Source organism: Pleurodeles waltl, chromosome 1_2 (assembly GCF_031143425.1).
Source record: "Pleurodeles waltl isolate 20211129_DDA chromosome 1_2, aPleWal1.hap1.20221129, whole genome shotgun sequence".
Classification (NCBI taxonomy): domain Eukaryota; kingdom Metazoa; phylum Chordata; class Amphibia; order Caudata; family Salamandridae; genus Pleurodeles; species Pleurodeles waltl.
This window is the reverse complement of record NC_090437.1, coordinates 1,336,340,158-1,336,358,067: the sequence shown is the minus strand read 5'-3', so window position 1 is coordinate 1,336,358,067 and position 17,910 is coordinate 1,336,340,158. Positions and strand designations below refer to the sequence as shown.

General features: G+C 45.7%; 1 protein-coding gene across 2 annotated transcripts in view; it reads right to left on the bottom strand.

The window, feature by feature from the left end:
* LOC138251924 (long-chain-fatty-acid--CoA ligase ACSBG2-like) overlaps positions 1-15,237 on the bottom strand; it is a 411,952-nt gene extending 396,715 nt beyond the window's left edge. Inside the window, exons 1-2 of one of the 2 annotated variants that reach the window (XM_069205692.1) lie at positions 15,154-15,237; positions 10,297-10,499 (exon numbers count right to left, since the gene is read on the bottom strand). The gene's annotated coding sequence lies outside the window, so the exon portion shown is untranslated. The remainder of the gene's footprint in view (positions 1-10,296; positions 10,500-15,153) is intronic. The other variant, XM_069205693.1, reaches the window with a different exon arrangement.
* Between the last annotated feature and the right edge of the window lie 2,673 nt (positions 15,238-17,910).

Sequence of the window (17,910 nt, the reverse complement as noted above, 5' to 3'; positions counted from 1 at the left end):
TTCCGATATCGGTCTAGTATGTCTCCAATTGATGGCCCACCCAGCTCCAGGCATGATGACTTCAGCAAGTTAGTGACGTCCGAGCACATTGTCTTTTACCAATGAGCATGTATTCCCACTGGATAATTCTAGCTAAGGGCGGGAAAGTTTAGATCTCAGGACATAGGTAATACAAAGTCAAAGTAAATTAAAAGTGCATAGCACAGCATACTTCAACATCTCGCACATACTGAACTGAATCTAGATGAAGCTGGCCATACGTAAATCATTCCGCCTTTCTTCTGCATGCCAGTGGCCTGGACCCACCACCAAGGGCAGTCAGACAGACATCTGTACTGCAATCTGCAGCGCTTTATGAAAACAGTCAGCATGCACTGTCACCCTAATTGCTGTGTTACGTCCATGAGCCTGTTAGTGGCAGCAGTACAGAGAGCAACAAGTAGCAGGCATGGCAGGCCAAGCTTAACTTAGACACCTGAGTGGCCTGTACAAAAGATTAGAGCGAGACAGTGACATGACATGCTGTGACCAGCTAACATCACGCCTCACCGAGCAGGCAAGGTAGGACCAACGTTACATGTGACACTTGGCAAGGTTGCACAGTATGAAAAATGAATTGAGTCAGAGGACCGCATCATTACTTTTTCGTTTTTCAATTTACTATTTATATAGAGAGAACTTGGCCCTAGGGAACTAGATCATGTTAAGAGACAAACATGGTACAGCTGAGAATTCAATTGACCTTAAGGTGTGATGTAAAAAATTGATTGGCGTCTAAACAGTAGTTTGCACAATAAATTATATTGATTTGAGGAAACACATGCTTTGGTCCTTAAGGGCTGTACCTGCTCTAAACAGGCAACCTTACAATATTGGAAATTGGGCTAGAAAGCCTATAAGTATGCGTTGAGGAAATAGTTTCCATATCAAGTCACAAAAACAGCTTATAAGATAGATAATGTGCAGAAATTTAAGAGCATAACAAGAAGACTCATTGCATTATATTTTTATAAAGTTTAAGAAAATTGTTGGAAATGTAATGCTGAAACAAAAAACTTAAACATACTATAAAATTCACTTTAATGAAGCAATGCTCGGGACACCAATTCTTTCATTACAAATCATCTAGAGTTCTGGCAGTGTTATGGGAGACTGCACAGTATATGGGCAGGCACCCCTACATATCATCTTCGTAATTGCATCCTTCCTTGCACCAGTAACAGATTACCATTAGTTATTAGCGATAGCAATTCTTAACACAAAATTGTTGGCTATCATCATCCTTTCACCTTTCTGAATGCAGATGTTGGTCAGGTGAAGAGCCAGGTGCTTAATTTGAGCCGGTGTGGCAGGTGGGGCCTACGACATTTTTCATCAGAGATGACCAAGAACAAGACAGAAAGAAGGAGGAAGATGGAAAAACAGTGAAAGAGTAGCAGTGGAAGAAAAATGACCTGCAAGAGTTAGATAAGGATTGTAGGGTGACAGGCTGTGTAGGGTGACAGATGAAAAATGCACTATGAGGAATTAAGATACAGTTGGGAACTCAGCATTCTTGACATTCTGTAGCACCAGCTGCAGGATTAAGCAAACTTTTGGCCACAGCACTTGTTCATTTACAAAGTACTAACACTGGCACAGGGCATAACAGGCCTGGGAAAGAAAAAAACATGCTAAAAAGAACAAAGAAGAGAAAAACAGCTAATCTATTAACATTCTTGTTTTCAATGAACTCTAACACACTGAGCTTTAACAAGAGTTGCATGTTTAGTTGACAGCCAAGAGCAATGGAGTGGGGCGACTGCCTATCCTGCCTTGTGACTGCATCTTGGAACAATAGTAGCCAGGTTGGCTGACCTAAGTGTGCTAATTGTTCTGGAAACATTTTACCCCACAGATAGTAAGGGCTTGCATCATAAACAGTTTGATGCATAAAGCAGAGCAGTTTAAAGACTGTTCGCTTGCAAACAGGTAGCCAGTGGAATGTGTTAAGATTAGCAGAAACAGAAGCTTTAGTGGGCAAACATCAAATCAAGCAGGCAACCATATTTTGAATGCTTTGTAGGCATGTGAATAGAATGTCTGACATACCCAAAAAGTATTCCTATAATCCAGCAGACTGGTGCTGAGTGGCCTACTGGAGGTCTTGATAATGACTAGCTATCCAAGACCTCTAGTAACACAGGATTCCAAAGCTATTTTCACACATCACATTCATGCGATCTTTCCTTGAAGAATGACTCAAATAGAATACCTAAATTGCAAGCTACAGTAATAGGAATAGGAGCAGGACCAGAGTGCTAGACCTGCATGTATCATTCCAAATAGGAATCCCATACAGGATTACCTCCATTTTCTCTCAATTCAGTTTCAGAAGGCAGTGCCACAGTCAGTAACTGCTGTCAGGCACCCCACCAGATTGCCTCCATTATTTTGCTGTTTTCAGCTGTGGACACAAATAGCTGTGCCTCATCTGTGTAAGGTCAAATACAAAAACCTCACTCTTAAAATGTTTGCTAAAGAGTTGCATAAATATTGAAGGGTACTGGACTAAAGCAGAAGCCTTGAGGAAAGCTGCAAGTGAGACACTGGTTCAGAGCAAAAGGAGGTTACGTTAGTGAACTGAGTGCAGCCCAAAAGAAAAGGGAACCACTTAAGTGTAGTAGAATAAAGCCCAATCTCCAGCCATTTAATTAGGGGAAACAGTATAAAATACTGTAGAGTAGTCTAAGAGGATGAGGGCAACGGACGGGTCCTCATCCACAATGAGCCTGATGCGATCAGTCACAGAGAAGAGCTGGACTGCTATTAGTCACTCTAAAAACCAGTTTGAGAAATGTCCAACAAAGTGTTCCCTTCCAAGTACCATGTCAATTGAGTATTTGCAAGTCTCTAGGACTTTGGAAGGATTGGAGTAGAAGAGAAATGTATTGATATTTGGCCACAGCTTCCATATCTACCCCAGATATATTTAACAGTGGAAACAAGTGTGTTCCCAAACAGTGGGGTACTAAGCTGTGATTCAGGAGCAATTAAAGAGCTCTGTTAAATGTAGACTCAGTAGAGAAGTGAAAAAGGAAAAACTAAACTGCAGACAAGGGTCAAAAGGTGAGCCTGATATAACTTTAGCCCTTTACTCCTCCCTATTTAGACTACAACCAGAGAATCAAAAGTGCCCCAAATGGACAACAATGCAGAATGAGAAACTTCCATATCAATATAGGGTAGGCTGAGTTAGGTTTCAAACTCAGTAAAGTGTATATTTTTTCATTAAAAATTAATGCATTGTTACAAAACATGGGCGATGTCCAAATAGGCTGCCTGATCGGGTTGGGGGATCAAGGTCTTTTAGTATTTTTAAGAGTTTGCAGGATGAGCCAACTTACTTCTGTTCTCCAAGTAAACTGTTTGTGCTGTGTCTTAAGTTGTCTGAACATGCTTGTCATTTCATTGTGCTTACTTAAAGGGGTTTTATTGTGAGAAATGTGGAAACACTATGTTAATCCCCAGAGATTTTAGAACTATCCCTTCACCGAATTTTAGAAAAATGAGCGACTTTAAGCAAACGTTTGAAGTTTGCAAGGCATTACAGGCAAGAAACTTAGCGGGATCCCCGAAAGTCACCACACTGTAGTCCATGGATATCTAGTTTTTACAAATGTTTCTAGTTTTCCCTGGGTGGTGGAGCAGAGGCCAAAATGCCACAGTAATCCAGATTGCCAAAACGGGCCCATTTTCAAAGTGAACATTTCATGTCTCCACATTGAGTTTTGTGGGCCTTTCCTATTGCGGACGACAGACTCATACAAGAGGGGTACAATGTTTGTCATAAGTGTAGAAACAGAATAGCAGTCCATTTGTTCGTGCCTATTGAATTTATCTCCATTGTTGCTTAGAACAGTGAGAAAGAAAGAACCTTTTTGCAAAATGCCCTCAGAAACATGATAGTACAGGAAGCTCAAAATTCATAAATGCAAAAATAACTACTACTCCTACAATCGGTATCTTCAGAATATTTAAAAACTCCCTGCGTTTCCCTCATACTCAATTTGTATTCATCAAATGAACTTCTGAATGGTCGGTACACAATGAAATATTTTTACTGGATCCTGGGGGGGTGGGGGGGGATCACATGTTTTTGGAGAACCACTACACTTCTGACCGGAAGGGTCTAATGCAGGGGTCTCCAACCTTTACTGTAAAATGATCTACGTATATTTAAGGAAACTTATTGAGAGCTACTAATATTATTTATGTTGTAATAGTAGCTACATGAGACAAGATTATGTAAGTGGCTACAATATGCAAGATTACTCCTCACTGAATCAGGCATGGTTGCACAAAGTAATGAAAGTCTCAATAAGGAATCCCTCTACATGGGATACACATGACCATAGCTGCAATGCCTATAGCATCAAGGTAATACCATTTGCAAAATATTTCTCCAGTGCCACATGATTTCTTACTCAAATATAATCTGGAAATGCAGCCATTTTTATCTAAATATTAGATTATGAGTTTTGAAAATAAACATTTTCCTACTGAATATACATTTTAAGTTTTGCTATATGCATTTTAATCAAACTTAGCAACAGCTTCCAATGGAGTAGGCTGGTCAGTAGACAAAAGAGTTAGTTACAGGTAGCTGGAGAGCTACTTGTTGGAGAAGTCTGGACTAATGGATGTAAAGGAATATTACTTTTGCAAAGCAGCACAAAATTACAGAAACTGTCACCTATTTCTTTTTTACACAACTATTAACCCTTTGGGTGCGACAGAATGTGTGCTTCCACTGCCACCCCCAATGATCTGATGACATCAGCACGCACCACATGTGCTGGTGTCATCAGATTAGCCCAACAGCGCTGGAAGGCATTTGCTTCCAGCGCCAGGGAGAATAGGTAAGTTTTGTTGTCGGGTGGGAGGGGTTTCAAAGAGGCACCTGCGGGAAAGGAAAGTGTGTTGGGGGGGGGAGCCTCTGGAGCAACCCCTAGGGCAAGGGTCGCTCCCATTTAGGGTGCACTTATTTTGGCCATAGCTGCTCCCCTCGGATACAGATCAGCCATTTGTTTAGGCCACTCTTTGCCCAAGGAGGGCAGAAACCAGTATACACCAGTGAATGACATTTTGGGGAGTGGCCCCTAGGGCAAGGGTCACTCCCTTTAGGGGGGAAACTTTTTTAGTCATTTGGGCAGATAAGCCCCTTTTTTAGGCCCACCCACACATAAGGGGGCAGAAACCACTAGACACCAGGGATGCTTTATTCACCTTTTGAAGTTTTATTCACCATGTTGCTGCTGTTGCTGTGTGGAGCACCCCTGGGGCAAGGGTTGCTCCCCTTTAGGTGGTGAATGTTCTGACCATATTTTAAGCCCATCTGCCCTGCCCCCCACCTTGATGTGTGGACTGGTGCATTATTTGCATTTGTGATCGTAATGTTAATTTCTCCTTTTTTATTTTAGAAGCAAAGCTTTTGATTCCTTTGTTGCGACAACTGCTTGCTGTTTCGGTACTGGTAGATCTGCAGTTTGCCAAGTTGCTTGTGTTTGGTAAGGAAAAACATTTGAGTACGGTTTATTTCAATGAGTATCATTGCCATGCATTGATGAGTTTTTTTGTTAATGGTGTAATAGCCTATTTAGCTTATGTTTTATTGTATGAAATTCTTTGGATGTGTGCACTGTGTATTGTGTTGTATAATGTGTAATTTTATTTTTCCTTTTTAAGTGTGATATCGTTGGTGCTTGCTGTATCTGTGCAGAATAGGTGCTGGTGAGTCTAGCTGTCTCTGGCAAGTGAGTTATCGTTTTTGATTATATAGGTCTTTGTGTTGCTGATGCATCTGTCAAGCTACTCTTACTAGGAAGGATCATAGCTAGCCACGGGATGACCGCTCAGCAGGTTGGTTGTATGCGTTTTGAGTTCTCCTCTGACCATGATTATGAAAAGGACTGCATCTGAGGCAGAGACAGGAGTGCAAGATTCTGGCAGTGAATTTTCTGTCTGAGAGGAATCATCTGATGATGAAGCCATTATTAGTGCAGATTAAGTGCCTGTTTTAGAGGAGGGCACTGATGTGCCAACAGTGCAGCAGCCTGGGCTGAAAGGCTTCCCATTGGAAGATCAAAACACTGGGTTGCCTCAAATTTGGTGCAGCCAGCATTGCCTAATTTTACTGGTGTTGCAGGGCGTATAGTGAATACTGAAAACTTTTTCCCTATAAATTTCTTTGATTTGTTTATGGACGTTGTATTTTTGGGTAAGATTGTTGAGTAGGCTAATTTGTATGCTGAACTGTATTTGAGGCACAAAGGTACCAGATTTGGGCATCGCTCTAGAGCTACCCGGTGGACTCCTACAAAGCTGGAATAGTTGAAGTTCAGGTTTAAGTTTTTGACGGGCTGGATAAGGAAGCCTCTGTCTTCAAATTAGTCTACCAGGCCCTTGATAGCAACGGCCATATTTCCTGCAATGATGGTATTTGCTTCTGCTTTGGATGTTACATTTTGTTGATAATGCAACAGCTTTGCCACGAGATCAGCCCGATTGTGATTGTCTTTTTAAGATTTGGCCTGTCCTTGATTACTTTGTAGATCGATTTTCAGATATCTACGTTCCAGGGAAAGAAAAAGCTGCTGAAGAGTCTTTGGTCCTGTTCAAGGGCCATTTGGGCGGTACATTATAAAATTAAGATATATATGCTGTCTGAGAGTAGTACAGGATATGTCTATAATTTCTGGGTCTACACTGGTATGGATCCCACCATTGACCCCCACAAAAGTCTGTCCACTTTTGGAAGTTAGTGAGAACATTGTGGGAGAACTTGGTAGATGATTATTTAACAAAGATCACTATTTGTACCTAGATAACTTCTACTCTGGTGTGCAATTGTTCAAAGTGAACACTTGCTTGTTGCACAGTCCACTCCAACCGTAAAGGCTATCCAAAGGAGCTTGTACGTGTGAAAGAAAACTTGGAGACAGTGCAGTGCCTTGCGTAAAGATGAACTGCTAGCTGTGAAATTTGCAGACCGGAGGGATGTCTACATGCAGACTACCATCTATGATAAAAGTACTTCACTTGTGACTGTTTGGGGTCAGGTTACTGAAGAGCACAAACCTGTGTGCATTTTAGACTACATTAAGAACATTGGTGGTGTGGATAGAGTATATCAGAGGTTGGAGCCTTACAATGCTGTTCGTAAGGCTTACGCTTGGTCTAAGACGTTGGCTAATCAGCTCTTCCATTTAGCAACCTTTAATGCTTTTGTTGTGTTCAATGATGGTTCTCCAGAGTCAAAGAGGACTTTTGTTCAGTTTCAGGAATCTGTGCTAGGCAGTCTTGTTGTAGTGGAATAGGCAAACGTACCTTGAGTTTGGTGGTGGAGGATGTGGCTAGATTGAAAGAGCGCCACTTTGCTGATTACATTCCTTCCACGCCCCCCCCAATAAAAAAAAAATCCCTGTAAGCAATGTAGAGTCTGTATGCAAGAAGGCAGGCAGAAGGAGAGTCTTATGCACTGCCCTTCTAAACCTGGGCTGCGTGCCCCAACTCTTTCAGAATGTGACCAAAAAAAAAAAAAAACTTTGAGAGCACTCGTGAGTGTTGCCTTGTCTGTATCGTTATACATTTTTTGTTCAGTTTCCCTGTTGGCATTAGTGTGATGTGTTTAGTTAGAGCTGTTGCGTTTTTTCTTTTTTTTCCTAATTTACTTGGTTGTGTTTACTTTTTTTGTTCAAAAAATTTGATGATGGTGTGCATTGACTGGCGACTGGCTGGCAGTGTGTCTGAACTGGCGACTGGCTGGCAGTGTGTCTGAACTGGCGACTGGCTGGCAGCCTATGAGTAGTGACTTGCTGCTGGTCACTACACACTGCTAGCCAAACGCCAGTCCACACACTCCGTGAGCTGGTGTGATTGCTGTGTCAGGCATATGAAAATGATGGGCCCTTGAATGGCTGATTGTTGATGTAAGTGTTGTAACGTGCTGGGCTGGTGGTGTCAATGGCCTTGTGTGCGTCATGTACGACAGGTGTGTTAATGGACTCTAAAGTGGTTGGTGCATTGAAGCTGCTGTACAGTACACGAGCTGCGAGTCAGTGGTCCAGTTTATTGACTTTTCAATTATTAACAGTGCATTTCATTTTTGCGAAATCTCTTGTGAATAGCATTTTATATAGTGAACCATCACTCACTCTTGCTAAATCCAACCAATGTGTGTGTACTTGATGAATATATGGCTGTGCAGTAATAATGGTCTTTTCTAGCTTTCTCTGCCAAGGTGTACATTTTCTCTTCTTGTGAATGTTCTAATGTGCTGGGCCCGCGGCTGGTGGTGTGAGTGTGAGTTGCATATGAAAGAAGTGTGAATGGCCTGTAAAGCAGTTGGTGCCTCGTCATGGCTTTACAGTTCATGAGCTGCATGTCACTGGTTTGGTTTTTTAACTTATCTATTCTTAATCTAGCATTTAATTATTGTGAAATCTCTTAATAAAAAAAAAAAATGTATATTTGAATCATCACCAACCCTTGTGCCAAATCCAACCAAACACACACTGCTGTAATTGGGCTTAGAAGCACATCCCTGAAATGCTAGGCATCTCTGGTGGGACCCCAATGATGAAGCATGCCACCAACTGGGTTGGTGGGTGAGGGGTCTTTTTAACAAAACCTAAGGGAGTTTTTTTCACAATTTGAGTGTTTGGGAAAGCGCAGAAGTAAGAGACTTTGTAGCTTGCTCGCTGGTCTAGGGAAAAAATATTGACCAGCTCTAGATACATTCAAAAACTAGATACCCAGGGGAGTACAGGGTGGTGTATACCTCTCGTGGACCCCCAACAAGTTTTCTTACCTGCAACGCTGTGCAAACCTCAAAATGTGACTAAAAACACACACAATGTCCTTGCATTTCTGTGCCATATTCTTCCAGGAAGTGAAATAAACCAGAAATGTTCTACCACCCAGCATTAACCTCGGTCTCCCAATAAAAATGCTACCTCACTTGGGTGGGTCGGCCAAGTGCTGCAACAGGGAAGGGACCAAAACACAGCGTGGACGCATCAAAATTATCTATCACAAAACGACCTGTTTTTGCAAGGGGGGGGCCCCATCTGTGTTTTTGGTCCTGGGCTTGGCGACTGTTGGACTTTTGGCCATACGCATGGTCATCCCTAGTCTTTTTGCCTCCTTCCTCCTGGTTTTTCTGACCTTTCGCTGTTGGCTCTAGGACTCTGAGCACTTTATCACTGCTGACCAGTGCTAAAGTGCAGGTGCTCTCCCATCTAAAGTTGGTATGATTGGCTTATACCTAATTGGCATAGTTAATTTACCTATAAGTCCCTTGTACAGTGGTATCTCTATACCCAGGGCCTGTAAATTAAATACTACTAGTGGGCCTGCAGCGCTGCTTGCGCCACCCACTGAAGTAGACTTTCAAACCTGTCTCAGGCCTGCTAGCGCAGGGCCTGTGTGCGCAGTTTTCTGCCACAGGGACCTGGCATCTAAATTTACTTGCCAGACCCAGAACTCCCCTTTTACTACATGTAAGTCACCCCTAAAGTACGCCCTAGCTAGCCCTATGGGCAGGGTGCCATGTATGTAGAAAGGCAGGACATGTGCCATATTGCATGGCCTGTCCTAGTAGTGACAAACAGCCTAACTTGGTGTCTCACTGCTGTGAGTGCTGCCTTCTCATAGGATTGCATTAGAAATGCCCTGCCTTATGTGTAAGGGGTATTGTCTGATTTATGAGGGGTAGCGTAGGCGTGTTTGGTATGGTTGTGATGGGGATAATAAATACTGCTTACTGGTGTGGGTGTATTTTTTATTACTATCACAGAAATGCCACTTCTAGAAAGTGCGCATTTATCTGTGCTTATGATTCTGGTGTTTTGCAGCTTGACTCCAATCCACGTCTGGGCAGAGTGACAGTTGGGGCTTTGTGCATACTTTTCAGACAGCCTGTACACAGGGAGGGTGGAGGTGTCACTGAGGTGCATCTACATACTGAATAGTCTTCCTGGGCTGAGAGAAGGGAGAGGCGGGGCACACCTACATTTGTAAAGGCTGTGCCCTGGCCTCACACAATAGGGTCGTTAACCCCCCACTGATGTTTGGAGCCTGTGCTGAAAGGAGAGAGGGGGCACTCCCAGAACCAGTTGTAACTGGCTGGAACCTCCTCTCACTGTCATTGTAAAACACTGTAAAAAAGGACTATAAGTACAGGGGAATTTTCCCCACAATTTGAACATTCTTGGAACTTGAAACTGGACACAGGACGCTGATGAATGGACTCACCAGGAAACCGCCATGGACTGCTGCTGCTGTGCTGACCTGTGACCTGCCTGGTCACTAGGAGGAACTGCCACCATCTGCACCCCTTGTGCTGGCCTGTAGCTGGGCCCACCAGCCCTATGCTCCTTCTTGTGTAGTTGTTCCCAGGGGCAGGGTGCTGTGGCCCCTGACTCCTGCAACGATCTTTGACATCTGTGCCCAGGATACTTGAAGAGAAAAAAAAAAGCATTCTTTTAATAGTGGAAGCTGCTGAGGTGCTAGCGCTTTTCTTTTGCTTGAGGAAATCAACGCCGCAGCCCGGGTTTTAAATCATGCCCTCGCGCTTCCTGGAGCGCGTCTCTACTAAAAAGAAATCACCGCTGCAGCCCGGATTTTAAATATGTCCTCGCGCTTCCTGGAGCGCGCCTGGACTAAAAAGGAAATCACCGCCGCAACCCGGGCAGAGCACTCAGCTGAGCGCGAGGTTTGCGTTCAGCCCTGTGCCCCCAGGGCACAAAGGAAAACTCCTTGTTGAATCCTAAGGAGCAAGCGTGCTCCTGTGGGTGCCCCCGGGGCGAGGACTGCTCTGGTGAGTCCCCCCGGTGCACCGGAAGGCCCTGCCGTGGGCCGGAAAGAATCCCGAGACGGCCGGGAGAGGAGGAAGCCTCTCCCTGCCCTGCTGAGCCTGGAGAGGCTCTCTCGGGGAGTTCCCGGGCGGACCGAGGCCTCGCCGGAGGCTCGCCCGCACCACCGGTCCCCAGCTTGGCCCTTGTGTGGGCCGGCACTAATTTCTCTGGGCTCCCCCCTAGTGAGGAGAGCCAGACAAGGCTCGGGGGGGCCCGACAAAGTTTGCGGGTCCCAGGAGGGGCCCGCACTCGAATCGGAGGGGGTGCGTGGCGCCCCCCTCCGTCCCAAAGGTATTGGGTGACCTGGGTCCCCCTCAAGAGGGCCGGTGGAGGTCCAGGGGGGCCCCCAGTAATCACGGGCCCCTGGAGGGGCCCGTTAGGAGTACGGAGGGGGTGTGTGCTACCCTCTTCACTCCCGGATTTGTGAGGAGGCCCCCGTTTTGCGCAGAGGAGCGCCGGGGGCCCCATTTATTCGTTTTAGGCACTAGAAGTGCCTCTGCATCAGAACAGGTACTTTTAAATGGACAAATATAATCATGATTTAAAGTTCTTTCTACAGACATTCTTAATTGTGTTATGTTACCTGCCTGTACTATGATGCTTTGACATGTGTGTGCACATGTTCCTTTTATGGGCATGACTTGCTAATATGTTTCCCTAACTTGCCATAAGTTTTCTAATGTTCCTACTATGGGCGTTTTATGATATTCTTATGACAAGTGTCCTAATGTAATTACGTGTTTCCTGACTACTGCTTATGTTGCAGAATACTGAGTAACCTGTGCGTTATGTGTGACTACTGCTAGTTTGCAGAGTAACTAATGTGTAACGTTCTGACAACTGCTAAGGTAGCAGGATAGTACTGTTATGTGATGTTGGTCTGATAATTATGTTGTGTACAATACAATATATTTTCATATAATCTGGTGCTGTGTTTCCTTTGTGGTGGGGATATTGCGTCACATGTATGTGTGTGTTGTGCAAACGCTTTACGCATTGCCTCCGGGTTAAGCCTGACTGCTCGTGCCAAGCTACCAAGGGGGTGAGCAGGGGTTATCTTGGACGTGTAACTCCCTTGCCCTGACTAGAGTGGGTAAGTTCTGCCTGGCTGAGGTGCATACCCTAGCCAACCAGAAACCCCATTTCTAACAGCGACCATTTAGGAAAACCAACCAAACAGACATTTCTGGAAGTTAGGCACCACAGGGAGGTGTGGGTAGCGTGGATCACTCAACATTTTCTTACCCATAATCCCTGCAAAACTCACATTTAGCTAAAAATTCACATTTTACTCAAAATTCTGTGTGGCATCACCACACAGGGACAAGCTTCCTACCACCCAGTGTTCCCTACGGTTGCCCCATAAAGATGATAACTCACTTGTGTGGGTGCCCAAAGCAGAGTCAGCAAGTGAGCATTTTATCAGAGGGATGCTGGGCGTAAAGAAGTTTGCGGCTCCCCTCACATTCCATAACTTTGCATCACTGAAATGTGAGGAACGTGTTTAAGACAAATTGAGGTTTTCAGAGGATTCTAGGTGACAGAACCTGGTGGGACCTGTATAGGTCACCCCTTCCTGGCTTTCCCTAGGTGTCTAGTTTTTAAAAACATACTGATTTGCTAGGTTATCCTAGGTGCCGGCTGAGCTAGAGCACTTTGCAAAAAACACTTCAGTTTTCAGTGGAAAAATATGGTGGGTCCATGTTGTATTTTGGGGCATTTCCTGTTGCGGGCACTAGGCCTCCCACACAAGTGGGTTACCGTTTTTATAGGGAGACTTGGGGAAACACAGAAATGAGGAACAAGTGTTATTACCAATTGTCTTTCTCTGCATTTGCACTTTCCAAGTGTAAGAAAGAAGTCATTTTCAGAAATGCCCTGTAATTCACATGCTAGTATAGGTACCCCCAAATTCAGAGATGTTCAAATAACCACTTCTCCTAAACTCCATATCATGTGCCCATTTCGGAAATACATAGGTTTCCTTGATACCCATTTTTCACTTTTGATATTTTACAAAATTAATTGCTGTATGCCCGGTACACAAAGAAAACCCATTGGAAGGTGGGGCTCAATTATTGGCTCTGGGTACCTTGGCGAGAAGCCCTATATATCCCTGCAACCAGAAGGGTCCAGCTAATGTAACAGTATATTGTTTTCAAAAATCTGCCATGGTTGGAAAATGTTAGCGGAAAACAGACAGAAATGGCTGTTTTTTACAACTCAATTTCAAAAATTTTTATTTCAACTTTTACTTTCTATACACAATATCTTCAAGGTTCTACACAAATGACCCCTTGCTGAATTCAGCATTTTGACCTCTTTTCAGAAATGTATGGCTTTCTGGGATTTACCAGTGTTTTCACACACATTTCAGCCGCTAACTGGAAGGAGGGTGAAAGCACAAAAATAGGAACAATGGGGTATGTCCGAATAAAATGCCTAAACTATGTTGACAAATGTGTTTTTTTTATTCTAGTCTGCCTATTCCTGAAAGCTGGTGATTTTAGCACTGCAAATCCTTGGTTGATACAATTTGCAGGAAGAAAAAAAAAAAGAAAAAAAAAAAAACACAGATGCTTTATTCTGCAGCACATTTTTGACCAGACATAAATAATAAAAATATTTTAGCTGAGCTTTGGCTAATTTCTCAGTCCCCACCAGCGGAATCCACAAATCATGGGTACCTTTTAGATGTTGGAAAAAAGAACACACATTTGGCGTGGATATCTTATGTGGACAAAATGTTAAAGGGTAGCCTAAGCGCAAACTACATCAAATAGCCAAAAAAGAGGCTTAGCACAGGAGGGGGGGAAAGGCTTAGCAGCAAAGGGGTACTGATGGGTTTCACAGCTTCACAGACAAATGCTCCTCCTCCCTACCCGCACCTGGAGGTGCTCTACAGACACCTGCATCTCCTTACTACCTGCCCCTGGAGAAGCCCCACAGACATCTGGCTCCCTCCCACACTCACCCACCGCCCCTGGAGAAGCCCCACAGACATCCCCCCCCCATCACCAACTGCCCCTGGAGAAGCCCCACAGACATCTCTCCCTCATCAGTAACTGCCCCTGGAGAAGCCCCACAGACATCTCTCCCTCCACTCCCAAATCACTAACTGCCCCTGGGGAAGCCCCACAGACATCTCTCCTTCATCAGTAACTGCCCCTGGAGAAGCCCCACAGACATCTCTCCCTCATCACTAACTGCCCCTGGAGAAGCCCCACAGACATCTCTCCCTCATCACTAACTGCCCCTGGGGAAGCCCCACAGACATCTCTCCCTCCCCCATCACTAACTGCCCCTGGGGAAGCTTCACAGACATCCCTCCCCCCTCCCTCCCCTCAGTAACTGCCCCTGGGGAAGCTTCACAGACATCCCTCCCCCCTCCCTCCCCTCAGTAACTGCCCCTGGGGAAGCTTCACAGACATCCCTCCCCCCTCCCTCCCCTCAGTAACTGCCCCTGGGGAAGCTTCACAGACATCTCTCTCTCTCCCCCCCTCAGTAACTGCCCCTGGAGAAGCCCCACAGACATCTCTCTCTCTCCCCCCCTCAGTAACTGCCCCTGGAGAAGCCCCACAGACATCTCTCTCTCTCCCCCACTCAGTAACTGCCCCTGGAGAAGCCCCACAGACATCACTCTCTCTCCCCCACTCAGTAACTGCCCCTGGAGAAGCCCCACAGACATCTCTCTCTCTCCCCCACTCAGTAACTGCCCCTGGAGAAGCCCCACAGACATCACTCTCTCTCCCCCACTCAGTAACTGCCCCTGGAGAAGCCCCACAGACATCTCTACCTCCCTCATCAGTAACTGCCCCTGGGGAAGCCCCACAGACATCCCTCCCCCCATCACCAACTGCCCCTGGGGAAGCCCCACAGACATCCCTCTCCTCAGTAACTGCCCCTGGAGAAGCCCCACAGACATCCCTCCCCCCTCCCTCCCTCCCCTCAGTAACTGCCCCTGGGGAAGCTTCACAGACATCTCTACCTCCCTCATCAGTAACTGCCCCTGGAGAAGCCCCACAGACATCCCTCCCCCCTCTCTCCCCCATCACCAACTGCCCCTGGGGAAGCCCCACAGACATCTCTCTCCCCCCCCATTACTACCCGCCCCTGGGGGAGCGCCACCGAGACCAGGCCCCCTCCACACACACAACCCCCACCTGGAGGAGCCAGTGGCAGAGGAGGGACCAGGGTCAGCTGCGCGGAGACCAGGCCACCACAAGTGCTCCACACAGGCCGGGCCCACCCTCACCTTCGGCCGCTCCGCACCCGTCAGCTAAGGGCCCTCTGCTCCGCCCCGCGCAGCCGGCTTCACCTGCGCCCCCTCACCCCTCTCTATCAACTCTCCCGCCAGCTCAAGGCGTCCGATGGGCCGCCGCTGCTGATTGGCTCGGCGTGGGGCGACTGCGGAAGCCGAGGCTGTTGATTGGTTGAGAGTGGGCGGCTGCTGGAGCCCAAGCTGTTTATTGGCTGAGTTTGGGGAGTAAGCGCGGGTCCTGGAAATCGTGAGTACACTTCGGTATAGAGCGCAGCTGTTGATAGGTTCAGATGCGGATTATAGATGGTGTCGAGACTGCTGATTGGGTAGTGTGAGGAGACGGTTGCGCGGAGGCTGGTCGTGGAACGCGTCAGGCCTCTGTCAGGATGGGGCGCAGCTGTTTATTGGCTTAGACTGAGTTGGATGGCTGGTGTCGAGGCTGCTGATTGGCTAAGCGTGGGTGTGAGTTGCGCGGAGGCGGGCCGCGGATGTCGCCTGGGTTCCTTAGAGCTCTCTGTGACTCTCTCTACTTGAATACCGGGGTATTAGCCCCCGCCGGATGTTTTCAGTTTGCTTTGGGTTTCGCCGCGCCTCTGCCGCTGAAGGGACTTTAGAGGCTGAGATCGCGCCAGGGAGTTTACCGTTGCTTCCGGGGTCTGGGCTGTGTGGCACTCCCACAGGCACTGCCCAATGGACTGGTCTGATGGGTCAGTGTGTCTACCAATTTTTTAACAGTTTGCAGGCCTTTTTCGGGGCTAGATGGCTGGTTTTTATTGTTTTTTTTACTGTTGATATCTGTGATATTACCACAGACATTGTTTGTGGCAAACAGAGACTACTCCAGCGTCTCATACCTTACAAACTACTTATACAGCAAATCTTTACACATTCAAAACTGCTCTGATTTACAAATGTGGGCCAATTTTATTTTGGCTCCTGTGCCTATTTTTTGTCCTAGTCCAGGCTTGAATGAGGCTTTCTCTGTAGTAGTCCTTTCAGACATTTAGGAACAACGCTTTTAGAGGGCTTACATATATAGAGAGCTCCAAGCTCACAAAGTGTGAGACAGTAACATAGGCGGTACAGCTTCATGGTCCAGGCAGCCACTGAGGCCACTGCCCTGATAAGATGACAGGGATCAAGAGGGTTTAGAGGGTTAACTCTAGGCGGTCTCTAGGGGCAGAGCGATTGAAATAGCTCCCAGGAGGTTCATGCCTGAGATTGGCCTACTACTTAGCATGTCGAATCTAGGCTCCATGGGCCCACAAGGACCAAGAGGCCTCATATGGCCTCCAGCAACAGGAAGCCTCAGAGTGTAGATAGCCTTAGAGACAAATAAACCAATACTGTGAGATGCAGTAGCTACTGGAACAGGCGTGAACAAAAAATGTTCTAGGTATCGCATCAAGAATTTTCAATTCTATTAAGGACACAGAGGCAAGAATTATGCTTTTTCTTTACTGAGAAAATCACAGCAGCCAATCACATTCTAAAAACTACATATCCCAACATTCCCAGTAGTCCATAACATGCCCGATCCCATGCCTGCTCTCCATATAAATGTCTCTGCCTCCTTAGTCCTTCCTCTTTCTTTCCAATAACTAAACAAAATAACCTCCCTCCAAGAACTGGATTCTTCCAACTCCAATGAAGAAAACTAAATGAAGCCACCAACTGAACCCTGGGGTATGTTCCACGTCGTTAACGTCTCTCCTGGTACTCATGTGCCCTTGTTATCCGAGCCTATTAATGAAAGGAAACAGTGCTAATAATCTGCTATTGACTATTAAGAAAAACGTGGTTGAGCATCACAATAATACATATAAAAATCATCATATATGAGTTATAACAGTAATATCTTGATTATTAACACAATTAATCATTAGCTTCAAAAGGGTGGGTTAATCCTCACCTCCGTGTCCTTAATAGAATTGCAAATTCTTGACGCAATAGCTAGAATTGTTTTTATTCTATGGCAGGACCGGAGGCTTCGGATTATTCTAGTTCAAAGTTCATTCACTACAACAGAAGCTACATCAACAATAGATTTATGATAAAAGACCTTAAATGTAGTTTCAGAAGACCAATCTGTGGCAGCCATGATATCCTCTAAACGAGAACCAACCCCAAATGACTTAGAAGCTATGGCGCTGCACACAGATTGTTCCCCAAAAGTAGTAATGTCTATACCAGCCTTTCCCAATAACCATCTGGCCAAAGTGGCTGACAAAACTGGGGAGAACGCTTTTGTAAGGAAATTAGTAATTGTCCTCGAGAATATCTGTGAAATCCTGAGTGCAATGCTCATAAGCCTTCAAACATTTTATAACACACAATTTTTGATGATGGGGAAAAGCCGGGTAAAAAATACATTTAGTAGCAGGCTTCATGCGTCTGGAAATAGTAAAGTAGACTCCTGTAGGAGTAAATACTCTACCTGCTAAGTCCAGTGCTCTTACATCAGATACTCGTCTGCATGATATAAGATATAGTAATACTGTAAAGTTGGCCGACAACTGTTTGTGAGATAGATCCTCATCACATGGCTAGTTTCTCAGAAACCTTAGCACAGTGTCTACGTCCCATAATGTTGTATGTCGAGGGTGAGGGGGGGTTTAACCCTTCTGATGCCCCTGAAGAGCTTAGAAACCAGAGGATGTGACCTACCGGCTTACCCTCAATATGTGGTTGTCCTGCAGAAATAGCAAACCTGAAGTTATTAGTGGTTCTATAAGCCAAACCCTGAGTGGC